This window comes from Triturus cristatus, chromosome 2_1 (genome assembly GCF_964204655.1).
Source record: "Triturus cristatus chromosome 2_1, aTriCri1.1, whole genome shotgun sequence".
Taxonomy (NCBI): domain Eukaryota; kingdom Metazoa; phylum Chordata; class Amphibia; order Caudata; family Salamandridae; genus Triturus; species Triturus cristatus.
In genome coordinates, this window is record NC_140581.1 from 1,112,901,276 (window position 1) to 1,112,919,854 (window position 18,579).

Sequence of the window (18,579 nt, forward strand, 5' to 3'; positions counted from 1 at the left end):
CTGCTCACCACCCAGGAAACCAAATGCCTAGGCACAGCAGTTATACAGAAAAGTTATACAATTGGACTGATGGGCAATATTATGATGGTGCGCTGATTTGGAATGGTTAGCCATCTACATGCAACATTAAAACTAACAATTGTTGCCCCTATTTGTTCTCCAAATAAGATGTCTGCATGAGGTGATATAGTACATTATTTAAAGCTGCTGGGCTTTTGTAAATCCGGCTTCTATGTATATATACGTTCCTGCTAAGTGTGTCGATGGGTGTGGTGCACTTCTTATTGCCCCCGTCCTCCCTTCCGATGGACCCATATTGTTTTTCAAAATGTTGGCACCGCAAAGCCTGATCAAATCGAACCTTGTCTTTAAATATAACATTACAAAAAATTACATTTGCTGCTTTTGTGTTCCTTGAGCCTCGGGAATCAATGGAGGCCGCAGTAGTTCATACAGCAAAGCAGGGAGCAATTGCCACCTCATCTTCCTGTGCTTCTGGAGCCCTCCCCTTGGTCCTGTGGACGTTAGGGTGACCAACCGTCCGTAAATTTCATGGACAGTCCGTAATTTCGGCCGTCTGTCCGTTGTCCGTGAAAGATTCTTTAACGGACGCCATTTGTCCGTAATTTTAACCGGGCACCGGTCGCACCACCCTAAAGCCGATGTTCCGTCGTTTCCACCCACCTCTCCGCTTGACTCCGATGCTGTTGAGGTCGGGTGTAACAGACTCCGATGCAGTACCAAAGCTCGGATACCCAGCAGCATTGGAGAGGCACAGTGGGATGGCAACCCTCACACCTTCCGCCCTTGATGAGCTGTTAAGAGGTGTTTGAAGGTGACTGAGAGGGAGGGGCTGCAGCTTCAGGCGCAAGGTCATCTATTCAGATGCAAACAGCCCTGAATGCGGCATATCTCTGCAACTTAGAGGGGTCTCACACTTTCCCTTCCTGCTCAAGGCCCCAAACATCCTAGAACCGGCCCGGATTACACCGAGGCAGCACGTGGTTCTCTGCACAGAGCTTAATTACTTTCACTAAATTTTAAGCAAACCTCGGTTCTTCAAACATGAAGTCTATAATGTAATAAAATAAAGAAATGGCACAATCGCACCCACACTGATTTAAAAAGTATGGAGGACAATCAGTTAAATCAGTTCGCTTGGAGTATCTCCTTTAAGTACTGTACATCACAGTGGGGGATGGCAAAACTAACATTTTAGAAAGAGAGCCGGTCGTCTCGTTGTCTTGTCCAGGAGGGGATGAGGAGCCCTATCCCACCCTGGAAGAGACCAAGATGATACTAGAATACTGCATGCCCACCCCTGTGTCCACCCTGGTGGATCCTGTTCCCCCTCCTGTGATGACTCCTGCCCCTCCCCCCCCCCAGTGATGGCTCCTCTCTCCCCTGTGGTGCATCCTGTCTCCGCCCTGGGTGGCTTCTGTCCCAGTCCTGGAATGGCTCCTGCAGCGAGGGTGAAGTTCTTGATGGGCCTCTTCTCAATAAGGCTCAGCTCAAAATTAATATGAAAAGGTGGGCGAGTGAATAAGTGAAGGGGTGGGTGGATGGCTGGATGAATTAGTGAAAGGGTGAATGGATGAATGAAAGATTGAATAGATGGATAATGAAATAGGATGAGTGGATTGATGAGTGAGTGGAAGGATGGATGAGAGAAAAGATAAATAGTTGGGTGGAAGGGTAGCTGGATGGGTAAAAGTGTGGATGAATGAGTGAAAGGGTGGATGAATGAGTGAAAGGATGGATGAGTGAAAGGATGGATGAGTGAAAGGATGGATGAGGAGTGAGTGGGTGGATGGATGAGTGAAATGATGGCTGGATTGATGAATTGATAAGTGCAAGGGTGAATGGATGGACGGATGAGTGAAAGGGTGGATGTAAGGATGGATGAGTGAGTGAAAGGGAGGGTATAGGGACAAAAAGGATGAATAGATGAGTGAAGGAGTGAAAGGATAGATGGATGAGAGAAAGGATGGATGAGTGATAGGGTCAATGGATGAATTCATGAGTAGATGGATGGGTGGATGGATGGATGGATGGATGGATGGAAGGAAGGATGGCTAAGTGAAAGGGTCTATGGAGAGAGAAAGGGAGGATGGATGGATGACTGAAAGAGTGGATGGGTGGAAGGATGAGTGACTGGGTAGATGGATGAGTAAGTTAAAGGATGGCTGGATGGGTGGAAGGATAAATGGCTGGATGGATGAGTGAATGGCTGGATGGGTAGAATAGTGGATGGATAAGTGTACAGATGGATAGGGTGAAAGGGTGGATGGATGGATGGATGAGTGAAATGATAGATGGAAGGATACATGATGGATAGGTTTGCAAATGGTTGAATATGTTTGGATATGTCTGGGCTTACTTATATACTATTATGCAACCTCATCTGATGTGTCTGTAAAACGTACCTATTGTCCTGAAGTGTTGTCCTGAATTTTGACCTCCTGCCCTGAATTTGTGTCCTGAATTTTGACCCTTTTTCCTGAATTTTTGCACTCACCGTCCTGAATTTGCACCAATGCCAGTTGGTCACCCTAGTGGACGTCCATATTTGCTTGAACACAGACGACAATAGAAACCAATATATGCATACATATAGTCTATTTTATGAATACTTTGCTGAGGAAACAAGTAATGCGAGGCTCTTTTTTAGTCCTTCACCCAAGTCTGGTGTGACTCGATTCCACTATCTAGACCGCTTTCGCAGTTCCATAGTGACAGTTCATGGATAGCCCAAATAGGGAAAAGTGGGAGTTCTGTGTTGCCGCTTTTGCCTACCTCCAACATGGCCACTGTCAGGATGATGCCAGGGACCAAAAGTGAATTACTGCGATAGCTGCACACAGACGATTAGGAGTAAGTAACACTGGATGTTGATGTGCAGTTATTAAAAAGTACGACAACTGGTGTGAATAGCAGCATATGCAAACCAGGAAAACATTATGTTACCATAAAAGGAACCTGTGCTGATAGTTAAAATATGTTTACAGTCATTAAAAATAGTGGAGGGCGAGCCGCGCAGTGTTGAACGTGCTGGAAGAATTTAAGGAAATAAAGTACAGCTGAAGTATTTTCTCTTTCTCTCGTGCACCACGGGCAGCCCCTTCTCTGAAGAATGTTAATTTATCTTATTTGAATTTATAAGGTGGCAAAACACACAAGTTGATGGACGGAATGTTGCACATTGGCAAAACATTCACCCCCAGTCACAGATCTGTGTTTAATCCATCGTTATTTTGCTCACCACGCCACCCCAGTTCAGACATGGCCATATGCAAATCAGTCTTGACCCTGTGCCTCATGGGAACAGTCCAGGCCGAACTGCCAAGCCATGTCTTCCCTGGACCAGAATCAAGCATCCTAGGACCGGTTTCGGGGTTTCACCCCTCTTCAGCCAGGATAGCTTGACTCCAGTGGCGTAGTGAGCACGGGACCCACGTCTGGGCATACCCTTCCCACATAGGACGAACAGCAAAACACACAAGATGATGGACGGAATATTGCACATTGGCAAAACATTCACCCCAGTTTACAATTTATAAAGTGCACAGCTACCATATGGGGTTTCCCGGCACCAACCTGCTAGGAAAGGAGAAAAGTAACAACGTTTTCAGACATCTGCGAAAATTCCCATAAACAGTTTCTTTTTGTAGTGAAATAGGAAGAGAGTTCCACGGGGAGGGTCCTAAGTAAGTAAAGGATTGACCGCGCATGCGCATAAGTCTGATTCTGGGAACAGTGAATTTAAATTGTATAGTGGAGCAGAGGGGACGTGAAGTTAAATAGGGTTGATCTAAAGATTGCAGATATTGAGGGGCTAAACCAGTTTTGATTTTGAACATGTAGGTCAAGGCTTTGAATTTAATACGATTCGCCACCTTTAGCCAATGAAGGTCATGAAGAAAGCCAGAGATAGGGGAAGTCTTAGGAACCTGGCAGAGCAATCTGGCACCCACATTTTTCACCACCTGCAATCTTTCTATCACTGCTTTGTTTGAACCTAGATATAGGACATTGCTGTAGTCCAGCATAGATGTAACAAGGGCCTGGACTACTGTTCTCTGGGTAGAGAGGGGTAGCATCCAAAGAATTTTCTTTAACCATTTGACAATGATGAAAAAAAATTGAGGCCACATTTGTGACTAGTTGTTGCATCGACAACTGATCGTCGATGATGAAGCCTAGGTTACGCACCTGATGAGCAGGCTGGGGTAAGGCACCCATTTCTGAGGGCCAGTGCTGGGGACCCCACTGATCTTGTTGCTTCCCTAAGATCAGAGCTTCCATTTTTTTCTCCATTGAGTTTGAGTAAATTATTTTGCATCCAAGAACCAATATTCCTTAAACCAGACTGGAGAGTTGATGATTCAGGTTCTTTCGCTGAAGAGAGGGAGAGTATTATCTGTGTATCATCAGCATAGGAGAATATGGACAGCCCCGCCTTTTCGGCAACATCTGCCAGTGGGCGAACGTAAATATTAAACAACAGAGGGCTCACTACAGAGCCTTGGGGCACTCCATAAGGGGTTAAGTGGGGTTTAGAGCTGGCCGTGGAAGAGAAAATCTGAAATGTGCGGTTAGTGAGAAAGGAGTCAAGCCATTGGAATGCTAGGTCCTCAATACCCAAGGATTGCAAAGCTTTCAACAACACAGTGTGTGACACCGCGTCAAATGCAGCACTCAGGTCAAGTAAAATAAGGATCACAGTGTCACCAATGTCCAGTCGGTGTCGTAGCATTTCGGTGACTCCAAATAGAGTCATTTTAGTAGAAAACCCCACTCAAAAACCTGATTGAGAAGAGTGAAGGAAGTTCTGGGACTCAACAAGGGAAGATAACTGGGCATTTACATGTTTTTCAAGGATTTTAGAAAAAGCCGGAAGCAGTGAGATCAGTCGGAAGTTGGAAGGCTGAGATGGGTCAGTGTTGGCCTTCTTTAAGAGAGGGAGAACCATGGCATGTTTCCATTCTGGCGGGACAATGCCCTCCTGTAAGGAGGTGTTGAGGAGTTCCATAATTAGCATAAGTAAGGTAGACCCAAGCTGCTTCAGCACAGAGATAGAAATTAGATCACAAGGAGAGACAGATTTTATTCTAACCAGGAGCTGGTTGAAAGAGCTCATTTCCAAGAGAGACCAAGCTTCCAGTTTGTTAATGGATTTAGTATTCCTACGATTCTCCGGCCATGTATCACTGGCAGCATTGGGGGTGGTGTCGGCCAGATGTGCGATATCAGACAGATTGTCACTAGCCAATGCAGAATATATTTTTTCGCCTTTGCTCACAAAATAGTGGGCAAAATCCTCACAGTGCGAGGGTAAGAGGGGTAGTCTGACTTTCTGATCCAGATAGTTCTTTGACCTTTTGAACAGGGTCTTGGAGCAGTTCTGAGCTTCAGATATTGTAGAAGAAACATATTCAGCTTGAGCTGTTTTGCAGAGAGAGTGGTAATCCCCTATGGCCCTTTTATAGGCCAGTTTGGCGTCAAGCATATAGTTCTTCCTCCATTGTCTTTCTAGAGTTTTGCATTTCGCTTTTTAATTTTTAATCCTCTCAGTGAACCAGGGGGCAGGTGATTACTAGACCGTTTGTTGGATAGAGGGAGACAGGTATCAATCAGCACAGGGGAAGGGCCGGGGGCCAACAAATATCGGGCAAGTTCGAAAAAGTAGGGTCTAATAAGTGACTAGACACATGAGTCGAACCAGAGTAGCAGAATTGGATATTCATTGCTTCAAGGTTGGCAATGAACGCAGCACTTTTTGCACATGCTGGGTTGTCTAGAAGGAGATTCAGATCACCCAGGATGGTGTAGTGGGCAGCATACAGAAGGTGGGGGGTTATTAGGTCAGGCAAGGACAAAGCCCATGGCCCGGTTGGACCAGGGGCACGATAAACCAGTATACCCGAAAAGGTATACTGGGGTGTAAGTGTGATTTTGAATAGGGAGGCCTCGCAGAAAGTGGAGGGTATGTCCTCAAAATACAATCAAAAGACCATTTGTAAATAATAGCAATGCCCCCCACAACTTTAATTTCCTGTCTTTTCTGACGATGGAATAGTTTGTAGGGAGTGCTGAAGCTACATCAGGACCTGTACTGTCAAGTAGCCAGGTCTCTGTAAGAAAAACAGTATCAGGCTGATCGTTGCCCACCTTGTGTTTCAGGAGAGATTGACAATTAATATTATAAAAGGTAAATTCCTTATATAATTTGTATGGTATGTCCATGCAGATCTTTATGGGTTGGAGTCTCTGAGTCACTCTGTTTCATTCGGGCTCTACCATTATAATCTTTGTGTATCACTGCAATTGGAAGCAAACCTACAATGTGATCATATGAGGTAGCCTTCATCAAGGTTTAAATGTGGTGCAGTTACAAAGGGGCATATTATGTTCTGTTAGTTATTTGCACTTATAAAGCGCACGGTTACCCTGGGGTGTCCTGGCGCTAAGTACTGGTTACCTGGATAAACTGAACGCGAGCTACTGAGAGAAGAGCCATGTCTTCAAACCCTTACGAAAGGAGAGGAGATCCGAGGCATTTCTGAGCTGACAAGGAAGCTCGTTCCAAGCTCTGGAGGCACAGAGAATGAAACTTCTACCTCCCCAATTCGTTTTTTTAAATGCGGTGACTTGCACTTGTTTGGCACTGGTAGACCGTAGCATTGTGCCCGGAACATGCCATTTGAGTTTGCGTCTAAGGAACTCTGGACCAATTCCATTGACGGCCTTAAAGACAATGCATAGTGCCTTAAAGCGTGTTCTTAGCTTTACTGGGAGTTCTCCCAGTAAAGAACTCCCAGTTCTCCCTTAAGTTCTCTTAAGTTCTCCCTTCACAGAGACAAACTTTGGTGTTCCAGACAGCATTCTGGCCACCGCGTTCTGGACTAATTGTAGCCTGTTCATATGTTGTTTTTGAACATTGAGATATAGGCTATTACAATAGCCCAGGCGCGACATTATAAGGGCCGTCACCACTGTCTTGCAGTACTCTACTAGTTGTTTAGCTGAGTAACTAAATATCTTTGTCCTAATTGGACCAGGGGTCATGGCCCCTGGTCCCCATCGGGCGTGGACGGATGCAGACGGGCTTGCCTTTGGCGCACCTTCAGTGGGCCATTAACCCCTTCGCCGTGGGGGTAATTCCCCCGCGGTGCGGGGGGGCGACGGCGGAGGCGCTGTGCTCGTGACGAGCCCAGCTCATCATGAGGCACAGTGGAGCTGTGCTCATGACGAGCTGAGCTCGTCACGACTCCGCCCACTAATTGATTCTCCCGCACAGGTGGCGACTCAATCGCGACCGTTATGACGAGCCCAGCTCGTCATGAGCACAGCTCCACTGTGCCTCATGACGAAGCACACAACGGGTTAAATAGGGTCCGAGGCAAGATGGCGTGCTAACTACTAGAGTGCTAATGTGAGGGAGCGCGAGGCACAACAAAATGGCCTCCTGGGGAGGAAAACCCTGTATTAAAGTGCAGGTGCAGAGGAAGCTACTGAGTATAACTCACTCAGAACAGTTTACAAATTAAAATGAGGCAACAATAAAAACACATTATATCAACTTAAAAACAACACATTTAGTCAGATTCCATAAGTGCACGAAAATCGAGTAGGTGAAAAACCTACCAAGAGCTACGCGTCCGCTCTCATGCCATTAAACAGGGATCGAGGGAAGCCGGCATGCTAACCAATAGAGTGCTAATGTGAGGGAGCGCGAGGCACAACAAAATGGCCACCCGGGGAGGAAAACCCTGTATTAAAGTGCAGGTGCAGAGGAAGCTACTGAGTATAACTCACTCAGAACAGTTTACATATTAAAATGGGGCCACAATAAAAACACAGTATATCTACATAAAAAACAACACATTGGGTAAGATTCTGTAAGTGCAAGAAAATCGAGTAGGTGAAAAACCTACCAAGCGCTGCGCGTCTGCTCTCCGACCATTAAATAGGGTCCGAGGCAAGACGGCGTGTTAACCACTAGAGCGTTAACATGAGGGAGCACAAGGCACAACAAAATGCCCCCCTGGGGAAGAAAACCCTATATTAAAGTGCAGGTGCAGAGGAATTAATTTGCAACTTTTTGGAAATTTCGATTCACTTCGTTTGCGATGTCTTCGCTAACAATTGGTTGTGCTCAGGAGGGACACCACCCATCCTAGGGTGGTGCAACAGTGGCATTTATTTCTACGTTTTGGTTTAGAGGACGACTCCTCCCAGCACGCCCAGAACATATCAAAGATTTTTTGAACTACAGCATTTATCAAACAAGGTGTGCGTGGTATTCTATTCAATGTATATAAATTCAACATGGTTGGCATTGTTCAAATCTGAAAGTGGGTGCCGTGCTGAAACAAAGCACAGCGCCTGTGTACATTAAACAAATGTGCGTGGCTGTGAGTTAAGCGAGTGCCATGGTAATAAATAAGTAATCCCCAAAGAACTACATAAAGACCTACAGTGCAAGGAAACTGTAGTTGGCCGGTGCACCTGGCCTAAAAACGGAAGTGATGTATCAAGAGCACCGGCCAATAAGGAGCCAGGAAATAGGAGCGATGAAGGAGTGAACCAATTGCAAGCAGGTGGGATTATACTCTGTAGAGTGATTACAGCAGGTCTTGCGTGAGCTAAAAATAACCTATCCCTGATTAGGTTGCTAAAACTGAAAGAAAGTTACTATGGAAAATTTTGTAAAGCAGCCGAAAATTGGGTTGAATATTCTTTTTAAGTCAATTCAAGATATTTGATAAGAAAAATGCAATCTATAGTCTGAAATTTCCTTCTGGAAAAGCTTATGTTGGATAAAAAGATAGACGTGTCAAAATAAGAATGATTGAGAAAAAAATAAGGAACACAGTATAAGAATCCAAGATTAAGTGTACCAAAAGATTTTAGGGACTCTTTTCATATTTTTTCAACTAAGATTTCAGAAAATGTGAAGAAATTAAACTACAGAGGTGGGGATATATTTAAAAGATTATTGCACAGGCAAAGTTGTGGATGAACATTTTGGAATCGATTCATCCTCATGGTCTTAATGACAGTCAGGGTTTGTCATCTTTTCTGTAACACTAGACTAGTCACATGCCAATAGCAAACAACAATGAAAAGTGAGAAAGGTGAAACGTCTAATAAAATTAGTAAAACATTGTGGTGAATGGTGGCCACAGAGTGATACAGGGTAAGAATGTGAGGTGGTGTAACTGCTGAAATAAGGAAGGTGAACACTCCTATTTTTTGGAGTCAGACTTGGAGGCATGGGTGGAATGAGTGTGGTTTGATTTGTGATATGGATTGAGTCAACCCCCAGGAAGATGGGGTCCATGAGGGCAAAAGTTAAAATGGGGAGGGGGCCCCATGCATGGCTCCGCCTTCTAATAAAAGAAGTGATTTTCACATCCACCACTGGGCTTGTTTTACTCCTGGTGGTGAGCTCTAACCACCAAGAGGAATTCCAGCAGGCCTCCTGGCTTAAAAAGCTTTGTACCCTGCATGGAGCTGGTTCACTGGCTCCATGCACCAGCTCTCCTCCTGCTCTTTGTCTCTGGGTGCAGAAATCCAAGGCTTTCCTCAACTGGACCTCAGGGAATGTAAGGAGGCAAGCTTCACTGGCTCTGGGAGAGACCCACTGGTCCTGGGGTGAACTGTGGTAGAGTCCATGGTCAAGTTAGACATCAGGGGGGTTCTCTTTCTAGGTGTCCATGACTACACAGTCCCAGGGTACAGCAGCGAAAATAACCAACAGCATTTTCTTTCCCTTGTGCAAGAGTTTTGAAACGGAGGTGGTAAGTTCTAGAAGGCAGGCACTCCTGGTCACATCTGCTAATGGGATCTCAGCTCCACCCTTCAGCTACATCACTTTCAGGGCCTTTTCCACCAAAACTTGAAAGATGAAGTTGGATCCATTTGTTTGGGATTCCTCATTTGTTCAGTGGTCCTGGGCTTTTCCAGGCCCTTTTACAGTGTGACTAATTAATAGATGTTGATTATCATCCCCACCGATTCCTCCTTAGGACCTGAGAGAGGCACTGTTAATTAATTAATTACTTTGTGAGTGTAGGCTTTTGTTCCTGCTGCTATAGAGTACAGTAATTACCTTGGCCCAGCAGGGTGACAAAATGGCTGGACTCTGAGCCTAATCTGAGCCAGAGAAGTATGACAATTCTGAATGAACCATAAGATGTACATGTATGGTCGTCGGACCTACGAATATGAACTGGATGCGACTAATTCACCCCAGTTTCATACCTCACTAGAATTGTAGGCCTAAGAGAAGCAAAACTGCACTCTAAGGCAGGTTTTTCCCTACATGTCTGATAAAGCAACACTGTACCCAAAACAGTAAATCACACTGACTTTACCTATAAGTGCCTATTATTATTAGAAGCCCTATACCAGGTCAATATCTAACCCTTCATAGTCTCCTATGCACAAGGCTTCCTGCGTTCAGTTATCTGGCTGCACAAGGCAGTGGTCTCAGACATGAATATGCCTCCTTATCCCGCATTCTTCTTTTCCACAGGGAATCACAACACCGTTGTTACAACGACCGCGTTGTGATTCCGCATACCATTTCTCCGCAAGTCGGAACATCGACTTGCGGAGGGGGGGGGGGGGCCGCTGGATTTTGGAATAGTATAATTTACTATTCCAACTCCAGTCTGTGTGGACAGTAGGGAAGGTGTTGGATTTTAAATCCAACACCTCCCCCCCCTTCCGCAAGTCATTGTTCTGACTTGCGGAGTAATGGTATGCGGAATCTCAACGTGGTTGTTGTAACGACCGCGTTGTGATTCCCTGCGGAAAAAAAGTTTCGTTATAAACGTTGTTTACCCTCAGACACACATCCTGCACACTTGTGAATATGTCTGTGCACCTGTGTTCACATGCAACCAGCCAAGTGCCCCTTACTCAAGCTGCATCAAAGTGGCCTTATCTTAAAAGGCAGACATCTGTGTGTCATTGGCTATCCTGGTCTAAATCAAATGTAGGTTCTAGGGGATTTGTTTAATGTGGAAAGAGATGAAAACCCAAGGCAGTGTGAGGGCCAGCTGGCACTGAAGATTGATGCCCAAAACTGCATGTTGAAAGTACTGTATTGCCGCTGCATGATGAGGGCCCTGGGCTGGCACTGCAGTGTAGAGCACTCTCCATGGTGAAGGCCCAGTGTTAGCACACCCTCACACCCTGGAGATGGTCTAGTGCTGGCACTGAATGATAATAGTGCAGTCCTGGCAATGTGTGCTGTGTGACCCTCTTTTGTGGCAGTAGCAGTGCACCACTGGGTGTATTGGCTGTGTACCAATAGTGGTGTTTATTGAGGGCAGGCAAGGTATGTTTGTTTTGCAGCTTCACTTGTGTAGTCACAAACAGGGATCAATTCAGGGTGTATCAGTCCATTGCCCAAAAACAAAGAGAAGTAAAGGCAACTGAGATGCTATGAAATATCCCTTTGCCAAAGCGTGCCATCACAGCACAGCACAAGCTGTGTGGGAAGGGCTAGGATTGGCTGGGCAATTTATAAACCAATACTAGTTTGGATTAAACAATCCTCAATCCAAGGTCTCAATCAAGGGTAGTGCTGGATGGCTCATACAGCCACATGATTGGCTCAAGTGCTGGAAATGGAAAACATTTACTTCAGGATCCCAGAAAGTGGGGGTCAAGATGTGGCAGCAGAAAGGGGATGGGGTCACAAGGAGCAGAGTCATCAAAACAAAGTCTGACAGTCGACATCTAAATTAAAAAAAACTCTGCTGCATTGAAATTGGCAACAAGGACACATATGCGATTAAATCTGTCATGGCTTCCTAATTGGTAACAATCAGGCTGCATTTTAAAATATCTCATGGGATTAAGGTACCTACTGCACAGATCTTATTAAACCCTGAACTTTTCAGGGGATAATAATAACAGTAAGATAAATCTGGTGGTTAATGCACATGTTGGAGAGATCTGATTTTTGTCTAGTTTTGACTTATCATAGAGTAGCATAGAAGGTCAATGAAACTGCTGCACACCACAATGTGTAACATGTAGAGCACAGATTTGTGTTTTTACATGAATAGCTCAGTGGGTTTCTGCTTTTTTCACAGGGATCTTTTGGCTGCTTGTAGTTAATAGGTTACAGCCCTTGTAATATAGCCCTGCACTAAGTGCAAGGCATAGGTTTAGAAACTTAGGCCCTGACTTAGATCTTGGTGGTACAACTGCAATCCCACTGCGGTCCCAAGTACTCTGTCAAGCTGACGGGGTCCGCCCACCATATTTAGGTGTAAGCTAGCTGATTCTCAGTCAGCATCGACAGAGTGCTTACTGCCACGTACGGACTCCAATGCTGGTGAATAGTACTCCCTCGCCATCAGGGTAGTGGGATTACACAGAGCTGACTTGGATTTCACAGTTGTGAAGGCGGTGTACTAGCGGTGGGTTGACGACAGAGTGCATCCATCATGAGATATGGTCAGCTTTGCAATATTCCTGTTGCTGTAGGCTGTATGCTAGCGTCACACACCTGATGTGTTTTGTCTAATTAATTGCACGTGCATACCACTCTAGAAAGCATACTCCATTTCAGACCATGATCGTTTGCCATTCCACAGAACCACAACATTTGAAAGGCAACATTTGGTCACTGATTTCAGGTTATTTTGTTGCTTTTTGCTGTTTCTGGTCCCCTTTTATTCTTTAATGTATTTCCTTGTGGTTAATTTGATTTCATCATATATCTTTGGATAATGCCAGGGCACAAAATTCCCCTTTTCACTGAGGGAGAATTGTCAGTCATATTGGATGAAATCATAAGAGTAGAGCCACAATCGTTTGAAACCCAAGGCCAAAATACACCCCTATCTCAGAAGAGGGATAAGTGGTCCAGAATAGTCAAAGTGAATCCTGTAGCAAACAACCTGTGCACACAGGAGGAAATTTGAAAGATGTGGAACGACCTGTCGGGGAAAGTGCATTCCCTGGCCCCACAGGCCTGACCTAGAGGCCCAAAGGACTGGTGGTGGTTCTCCCAGGCCCTCCTTACAACTCATGCACTAGGAGGAGAAGGTCTTACAGATCCTACATCCTGAAGGTTTGACAGGAATCCCTGGTGGAGTGTAGACTGGTAAGTTTGACTTTTCAATGTGTCTCCAAACCTAAATGCCCTGTTTGCTTTGATGTTAGCCGGTGCTAATGTGTTCAGCACAATTTATTATACATAGAAAACTAAATATATCATAACATCTAGTTTTGTTTGTGTGTTTGAATGTATTGAGTTGTATCTAAGATAACAGGTTTCAATAGCCATCACATTTCACATTTCACATGATGTTAGGGTGCTTGTGTGTGTTTGTACTCCAAATAACATATATGTGTTTCACATAGTAAATGTCAGTTCTCTTGTTTCTGCAGATTCACACAAGATATGTTCAAGTCACAAATCTGAAAGTATTGTGAATGTTTCATTGTAATAACCACAACAACCATAATGCCTTGTTTCTTTTTTGTGATAATAATATTGCCATTAACTTTGCTCATTCTCCCTTTCTTGAATTGATGTCATAAGTTTCACATTTTAACATTTGCTGACCTTAAAAATTTAAGGAATGTAAAATTGCATGCTGAATACAAGTGGCATACGTGAAAATTGAAGCGTGCACTGTTTATATGATGACTAATGCTAAACATATCTCTAAGTTGTGTAAATGTCTGTTTTTAGCCTTATTAAATAGACTTTTTTTTCATTTCAGTACATCCTCTTACCTCTTAATTTGAAGTAGTTTTGTATGAGGCATAAACTGTTTGTGCAGTTAATTACATTTCCACTGAAAAGTCTAATCATGATATTCAATTCCAATTCCTTTTAGGTTGCTGCATTATATTTGCCTAAAACTCATTGGAAGTGTAATCCACACTTTATACAAAACATTTTTTTTGCTACATTCATTGTAGGTCCAACAGTCAAAAAACGTGGCCAAACATCTGGGTTCCTAGGATACTGGCACTCCAGCTCAGGACAAGCCTCCAGAGAGAATTCCACTCCTGAAAGTCCAGAAGAAGAAGAGCGGCCTGGTCCTAGGCAGACAGCTCCAGTGAGCCTTCACAGCCCACACCTACATCTCTCACCCCAGCTGTTGCAACACCTCAGCAGACAGATACCTCCACTTCCTGTGTCCAATACAACATAAGACCCATCTCATGCCTGCCAGGTGAGACAACACCACCACAACCTGCAGTTCAGCCAGGGCCTAGTGGGGTTGCAACACACTGGCCCATGGCCACATGTAGCGGGGGTAGGGGTTGTAGGAGGAATCCTGTGGGCCAGCATGGTGAGGCCACTGGGGTTACTGTCACCCAGGCCACCAACACCTATGTCTTAGGAGACTTCCAACGTCCAAAGACATGATAGGCAAGGTCCTTGCAAAGCTCCAGAACATGAAGAAGTTGCAGAGGGAAGACAATGTTCAGATGGAGAATCTGAAATCCAATTTGGGCTCCCTGACCGGCACGCTGCAGGGCATTTATGCACATATGTGCAGGGTATTTCCTGCATCATCTTCCCATTTCTGTGGTCCAACTACATCTGGCCCTACTCCATCTGTCTCACCACAGAAAGGGAGGCCCTGTCACAAGAGGCAACACCTGTACCATTCCGAGTCCCTGCAACTGTGGATCTATCAACCCCCAGCAGGAGTACATGTTCATCCAGACAACCAGGAGAGGATGGCAATACCCCCACCACCAAAAGACACTGAATCTAATATCCTCCAGTGTGTTACTAGCATTCACTCTGTGGACTATTTTCTGGTCACATTTACCTTTCTGTAGCCAGTTGTATTTGGACACAGGTCTTCCAACAATTATGGCTCAATAATTATGGTTTCATTCACCATGACTGACTTTTTCTTATTGTGTATGGTTTTTGGTTTACATCCACTTTTACTTTATTTGCTTTTGGTTAATGAAAGCAAAAAAAGCTAAATCAAAGGCTGGTGTTTTAGTTATTTTTTGTATTTATTCAATTGTTTTACCTTCCATCATGCATTTTAAAATGTAAACAACCAAAGGACTGTTTATTCATAAATGAATTGCAAGTAGGCAATGTTTCTCAGTAACTTCTACCATGTCAACAAAAAACAAATACCAAAAACACATCAACTAGTGTTTCATTAAACTTGAAACAGAGTGTTCTGTCAATTATCATTAAACATAACAAACCATACATACCACAAATATTCAGTGCCATTTTTACATTTCCAGTCCCACACCTTGCCACCATGGAAGAAGGGGATATAACCAAAAGAATCAGATTCAATAGATAAAATGTTATTGGATTTTGTCATCAGCTGGAGCCAGATCTTCTGCCTCACAATAGGAATTGCACAACAATAACACCAATAGTCCTAAATCCTGGCATGAACTCAATTTTGCGGCCACGGGATCAGTCGAATATACTGTTGCAGTATCTAGTGGACTGTCACAAGCAACATTAAGTGGTCTGTTAGAAGAAGTAATTTCTACAATGATAAGACACAGCAACCTATTCATACACTTACCACAGAATGTGCATAAGGCCAATGTGAAGAGGGATGATTATGCTTTTGGTTGACTACCACATGTGCAAATAAAGCAGATCATATTGGGTAGGTGCCACCATTCTACAGAAAACAAGTCAAATGCAATATATATATATATATATATATATATTACCTACTGGTGGTCGCCAGTAGGTAGTTATAGTTAGGACCCCTTTTCCATAGGAAATCCGCAACATTCTATTTTGAATAACTTTGGCGCCGGTCGATGAATCCTCGCGAATTTCTCAAAATAGGTGGGGCGCTACGCTCCGCTCCTACCCTGAAAGTCTCGGGGGGATTCGTCAAGCGGGGGCTGAGATAAAAGGGGGGTCCCAAAACGCGTTTTTCCCATGCATTTTTCCATAGGACCTTTAGACAGAGCTACAGCCCGAACGGCTGAACAGAATTACTAGAAATTTGGCAGAGAGGTAGTCCCTAGGTCAAGGAAGTGCCTTTTGTAGGTTTGGTGTAAATCTGTTCAGTAGATTCTGAGAAAATAGCCTTTAAATCAATATATATATCTGAGCCCGCTTACGGTACGCTTACCGTACGCTTACCGTACGCGTACGGTGGCGTGCGCGAGCGCGATTCTGATTGGCTCTTAGATCTTAGTAAACATTCGAATCGGCCGAAACCAGGAAGCGGCGTCCGCCATTTTGTCTCTCGCACTGAGTGTTATTTATCAAACATGATGCCCAAAAACATGTTACGGGGCTGTTTTGACAACTCCCTCCCACACAGTCATGTTGAGGGAGTCCCCAAACATCCCCCAAGAGCAAAAACGTTTTTTTTTTTCAGCAATTTCGGCAAGTACGCTTACCGTACGCTTACCGTACGCGTACGGTTAAAAAAAAAAAACACTATCCACACTTACCCCACCCCCTGTGCTTTTGGTGGCCGCAGACCACCAAATGTACACGGCTTATTAGACCTGTGAAAAAAAACTAAATTTTGGCAACATGAAATTATAAAATCGAAATAAAAAAAACACTATCCACATTGACCCCACCCCCTGTGCTTTTGGTGGCCGAAGGCCACCAAATGTACAGGGCTTATTAAAGTTGCTAAAAACCGTGCACGGAACGAACTGCGTTAAGTGGGCGCGCACGCCTCGAATGGCGTAAAGTAACTTAGCATTTAAAAAACCGTACAAATTCACTGAAAAAACCATAGGTTTCACACACGTTATAGTTAGGAATTAGCATTTAAAAAACCTTGCAAATTCACTGAAAAAACCATAGGTTTCACACATGTTATAGTTAGTGGAAATTTTACTGATAAAAAACCAATGAAATTGCCCCGTTATAGTTAGTGCTGGCAACTATAACTCACGCGACCGCAATCTTCTGCTGATGACATATGTGTCTTTATAAAAAAAAATATTTGTAATATATGTATAGCTAAAAATGTATGGAAGAAGACATGGGCAAATAAGTGTCTAAATACAGTATTAGCATCAGCAGAGGATTGTGGTCGCGTGAGTTATAGTTGCCTGCGCTAACTATAACGGGGCAATTTCATTGGTTTTTTATCAGTAAAATTTCCGCTAACTATAACATGTGTGAAACCTATGGTTTTTTCAGTGAATATATATATATATATATTCACTGAAAAAACCATAGGTTTCACACATGTTATAGTTAGTGGAAATTTTACTGATAAAAAACCAATGAAATTGCCCCGTTATAGTTAGCGCAGGCAACTATAACTCACGCGACCACAATCCTCTGCTGATGCTAATACTGTATTTAGACACTTATTTGCCCATGTCTTCTTCCATACATTTTTAGCTATACATATATTACAAATATTTTTTTTTCATAAAGACACATATGTCATCAGCAGAGGATTGCGGTCGCGTGAGTTATAGTTGCCTGCGCTAACTATAACGGGGCAATTTCATTGGTTTTTTATCAGTAAAATTTCCACTAACTATAACATGTGTGAAACCTATGGTTTTTTCAGTGAATTTGCAAGGTTTTTTAAATGCTAATTCCTAACTATAACGTGTGTGAAACCTATGGTTTTTTCAGTGAATTAGTACGGTTTTTTAAATGCTAAGTTTTTTTCCCTTATAATAAGCCCTGTACATTTGGTGGCCTACGGCCACCAAAAGCACAGGGGGTGGGGTAAGTGTGGATAGTGTTTTTTTCCATTGTAATAAGCCCAGCACATTTGGTGGCCTTCGGCCACCAAAAGCACAGGGGGTGGGGTAAGTGTGGATAGTGTTTTTTTTATTTTTATTTTTTTACCGTACGCTTACCGTAAGCGTACGGTAAGCGTACCCCGCGAAATTGCCGAAAAAAAAATAAAACCGTTTTTGCACTTGGGGGATGTTTGGGGACTCCCTCAACATGACTATGTGGGAGGGAGTTGTCAAAACAGCCCCTTTACATGTTTTTGGGCTTCCGATTTTAAAAATCTCTCTCAGTGCGAGAGACAAAATGGCGGCCGCCGCTTCCTGGTTTCGGCCGATTCGAATGTTTACTAAGATCTAAGAGCCAATCAGAATCGCGCTCGCGCACGCCACCGTACGCTTACCGTAAGCGTACGGTAAGCGTACCGTAAGCTGGCTCAGATATATATATTGATTTAAAGGCTATTTTCTCAGAATCTACTCAACAGATTTACACCAAACCTACAAAAGGCACTTCCTTGACCTAGGGACTACCTCTCTGCCAAATTTTGAGTAATTCTGTTCAGCCATTCGGGCTGTAGCTCGTTCTAAAGGTCCTATGGAAAAATGCATGGGAAAAACGCGTTTTGGGACCCCCCTTTTATCTCAGCCCCCGCTTGACGAATCCCCCCGAGACTTTCAGGGTAGGAGCGGAGCGTAGCGCCCCACCTATTTTGAGAAATTCGCGAGGATTCGTCGACCGGCGCCAAAGTTATTCAAAATAGAATGTTGAGGTTTTCCTATGGAAACGTGGTCCTAACTATAACTACCTACTGGCTATCGCCAGTAGGTAATATACATATATACATATATATA